The sequence below is a fragment of the Gekko japonicus genome, unplaced genomic scaffold (assembly GCF_001447785.1).
Source record: "Gekko japonicus isolate JY-2015 unplaced genomic scaffold, Gekko_japonicus_V1.1 scaffold5667, whole genome shotgun sequence".
Taxonomy (NCBI): domain Eukaryota; kingdom Metazoa; phylum Chordata; class Lepidosauria; order Squamata; family Gekkonidae; genus Gekko; species Gekko japonicus.
In genome coordinates this window covers 12,878-17,210 of record NW_015169951.1, presented here as the reverse complement: position 1 = coordinate 17,210, position 4,333 = coordinate 12,878, and the positions used below count along the sequence as shown (strand labels likewise).

Sequence of the window (4,333 nt, the reverse complement as noted above, 5' to 3'; positions counted from 1 at the left end):
AGCAAGGGGCTTTCAAGGCAAGTGAGAAGCAGAGGTGGTTGGCCATTGCCTTCCTCTGCAGAGTCTTCCTTGGTGGTCTCCCATCCAAGACTTATGGTGACCCCAGCAAGGGGCTTTCAAGGCAAGGGAGAAACAGAGGTGGTTGGCCATTGCCTTCCTCTGCAGAGCCTTCCTTGGTGGTCCCCCCTCCAAGACTTATCGTGACCCCAGCAAGGGGCTTTCAAGGCAAGTGAGAAGCAGAGGTGGTTTGCCAGTGCCTTCCTCTGCAGAGTCTTCCTTGGTGGTCTCCCATCCAAGACTTATGGTGACCCCAGCAAGGGGCTTTCAAGGCAAATGAGAAGCAGAGGTGGTTGGCCATTGCCTTCCTCTGCAGAGCCTTCCTTGGTGGTCCCCCCTCCAAGACTTATTGTGACCCCAGCAAGGGGCTTTCGAGGCAAGTGAGAAGCAGAGGTGGTTTGCCATTGCCTTCCTCTGCAGAGTCTTCCTTGGTGGTCTCCCATCCAAGTACTGACCCTGCTTAGCTGTCAAGATCTGATGAGACTGGGCTATCCATCCCATCCAGTGTACATTACATATGTATCTGCAATCGACTTATGGTGCTCCCAGCAAGCACTTTCAAGGCAAATGAGAGGCAAAGGTGGCTCATTGCTGTCCTCTGCAGAGCCTTTCTTGGTGGTCCCCCATCCTGCTTAGCTTCTGAGGTCTGATGAGATTGGGCTATACCATGCCGCCTCCCCTCCCACACAATATAATCCCCAAGTTAATTGTTCTTACTGCTGAGCCAGGTTTTCCTGGAGGTCCCATTTCACCCTACGCAAGAAAGCAAGAGAGAGAAGAACAATTTATGATGACTTGGTTTCATATTAATTTCAGACACATTTCACATTTCTTATGTTCTTACATCAACCCATAAACATGAAGCTGCCTTACACCAAATCAGACCCTTGGCCCATCAAAATCAGTATTGCCTACTCAGACTGGCAGTGGTTCTCCAACGTCTCAGGTAGAGGTTCTTCACATCATCTCCTCCCTGATCCTTTTAGCTGGAGATGCTGGGGATTGAACCCGGGACCTTCTGCATGTCAAGCAGAGACTCTGCCACTGAGCCACAGCTCCTCCCCAAGAAAAGAAATACTTCTTTACACCAGTTATTAAAATGGGGAATTAGTTACCATGGGAAACAGTCATGGCTACAGGCATTCAAAAGGGTATTAGATTCATGGATGAGAGGTCTATCAGTCACTACTAGTTCTGGTGACTAAAGGAAAACACATTCAGAGGCAGTCAACCTCTGAATCCCAGAGCCAGGAGGCAGCACCAGGGGAAGGCCTTGGCCTCTATGCCCTGTCGTTGACCATCCAGAGAAACTAGCTGGCTACTGTGTGAGATAAGATGCTGGACTGGATGCACCACTGGTTTGAGCCAACAGGGCTCTTTAAGTTCTTGCTCTTATAGACATCTGTTCCATTCAGTCCGGGTCCTCTGTATAGGAGGCCAAGGAATGGAATGCATTCATCCTGTGAAACTCCGTCCATCCGTCTCTTGCCTACTGCCTCTCATTCCAGCAAAGGAGTTCCACTTTTATAACTCCCATACAACCAGAAGCAATTTAAGATTGTGGATCCAGCAGCCATCCAAGTAGCCTTCTTTCAACCTAAGGAGACTTCCCCTAACTTAAATGGTTCTTCCTCCAATGGAAGAGCCACTTAAAGGGACTCCTTAGACTAGACTTTAAGCTTGTACCAAAAAAAGAAAAGTGGGCTCTAAATCTTTTCAATAAATAAGTAAAGAAACTTTGATCAGTGGAGTGGTAGGACTGGGCAAGGAAATACCCTGGGATTTCTCCCACCTAAGGCCCTGGTCACACGGGAGGAATTGCCTACAAAAATAAATATGTATGTAACAGAGAAGGGGAAAAAAAAATAAACCTGTGCTTTCCCATATAAGATGGAGGATTACAATACATATAATGAAAATCAATAAAATACAACTGCTATAACAACTCAAAGATAGGACCACAAGAGTGGGAAGGGGCCCTAGAGGCCATCCAGTCCAACCCCCTGCTCAGTGTAGGATCAGCCGAGAGCATCCCTGACAAGGGATTGTCCAGCCATGGCTTAAAGGCTGCCAGTGTTCTCAAAATGGTCTAGACACAGAAAAAAGTCTCATTTTCCGCCCTCGACACAAAACGTACGTAGGTACATACGTGCCCTCAAGTCACAACTGACTTATGGAGCCACCCAAAAGAGACCTTCAAGACAACCGAGAAGCAGTTGGCCATTTCTTTCCTCTGCAGAGTCTTCCTTGGTGGGCTCCCAGCCAAGACTTATGGTGACCCCAGCCAGGGGCTTTCAAGGCCAGTGAGAAGCAGAGGTGGTTGGCCATTTTTGAGAGACCAGCAAGAGGCTTCCAAGGCAAGTGAGAAGCAGAGGGGGTTGGCCATTGCCTTCCTCTGAAGAGTCCTCCTTTGTGGTCTCCCATCCAAGTACTGACCCTCCTTAGCTTCCCAGATCTGATGAGATTGGGCTACACCATGCCACCCTATCTCCCCATGATCCATTACATATCTATAACGATACAAGGATGTGTCCGTCTGTCTTTCTGTCTGCAGCAAGCATAACTCATAATCAAAGCTGGCCACCACTTTCAGGATGATCATAGGAGGGAATCTGAACATCTTGGTCCGTGTAATCCCCAGAATCCCCCTGTATGTGTGTGTGTGTGTGTGAAGTGCCATCAAGTCACAAGAAAGCAAGGGTCTTTCAAGGCAAGTGAGAAGCAGAGGGGGTTGGCCATTGCCTTCCTCTGCAGAGTCTTCCTTGGTGGTCTCCCATCCAAGACGTATGGTGACCCCAGCAAGGGGCTTTCAAGGCAAGTGAGAAGCAGAGGTGGTTGGCCATTGCCTTCCTCTGCAGAGTCTTCCTTGGTGGTCTCCCATCCAAGACGTATGGTGACCCCAGCAAGGGGCTTTCAAGGCAAGTGAGAAGCAGAGGTGGTTGGCCATTGCCTTCCTCTGCAGAGTCTTCCTTGGTGGTCTCCCATCCAAGACTTATGGTGACCCCAGCAAGAGGCTTTCAAGGCAAGTGAGAAGCAGAGGTGGTTTGCCATTGCTTTCCTCTGCAGAGTCTTTCTTGGTGTTCTTACATCCAAGTACTGACCCTGCTTAGCTCTCAAGATCTGATGAGACTTGGCTATACATCCCATCCAGTGTACATTACATATGTATCTGTCATCCAGTTGCAATCGACTTATGATGATCCCAGCAAAGGGCTTTCAAGGCAAATGAGAGGCAAAGGTGGCTTATTGCTTTCCTCTGCAGAGCCTTTCTTGGTGGTCCCCCATCCTGTTTAGCTTCTGAGGTCTGATGAGATTGGGCTATACCATGCCGCCTCCCCTCCCACACAATATAATCCCCAAGTTAATTGTTCTTACTGCTGAGCCAGGTTTTCCTGGAGGTCCCATTTCACCCTACGCAAGAAAGCAAGAGAGAGAAGAACAATTTATGATGACTTGGTTTCATATTAATTTCAGACACATTTCACATTTCTTATGTTCTTACATCAACCCATAAACATGAAGCTGCCTTACACCGAATCAGACCCTTGGCCCATCAAAGCCAGTATTGCCTACTCAGACTGGCAGTGGTTCTCCAAGGTCTCAGGTAGAGGTTCTTCACATCATCTCCTCCCTGATCCTTTTAGCTGGAGATGCTGGGGATTGAACCCGGGACCTTCTGCATGTCAAGCAGAGACTCTGCCACTGAGCCACAGCTCCTCCCCAAGAAAAGAAATACTTCTTTACACCAGTTATTAAAATGGGGAATTAGTTACCATGGGATATAGTCATGGCTACAGGCATTCGAAAGGGTATTAGATTCATGGAGGAGAGGTCTATCAGTCACTACCAGTCCTGGTGACTAAAGGAAAACACATTCAGAGGCAGTCAACCTCTGAATCCCAGAGCCAGGAGGCAGCACCAGGGGAAGGCCTTGGCCTCTATGCCCTGTTGTTGACCATCCAGAGAAACTAGTTGGCTACTGTGTGAGATAAGATGCTGGACTGGATGCACCACTGGTCTGATCCAACAGGGCTCTTTAAGTTCTTGCTCTTATAGACATCTGTTCCATTCAGTCCGGGTCCTCTGTATAGGAGGCCAAGGAATGGAATGCATTCATCCTGTGAAACTCCGTCCATCCGTCTCTTGCCTACTGCCTCTCATTCCAGCAAAGGAGTTCCACTTTTATAACTCCCATACAACCAGAAGCAATTTAAGATTGTGGATCCAGCAGCCATCCAAGTAGCCTTCTTTCAACCTAAGGAGACTTCCCCTAACT

At 48.3% G+C, this 4,333-nt stretch overlaps 2 non-coding genes across 2 annotated transcripts; both read right to left on the bottom strand.

Annotated features, from left to right (window-relative positions):
* Nucleotides 1–1,044: 1,044 nt before the first annotated feature.
* TRNAV-GAC lies at nt 1,045–1,116 on the bottom strand. Its single transcript has one exon. It is a non-coding gene; the product is annotated as a tRNA-Val (tRNA).
* Nucleotides 1,117–3,702: 2,586 nt separating this feature from the next.
* TRNAV-GAC lies at nt 3,703–3,774 on the bottom strand. The gene has a single exon. It is a non-coding gene; the product is annotated as a tRNA-Val (tRNA).
* Nucleotides 3,775–4,333: the final 559 nt, after the last annotated feature.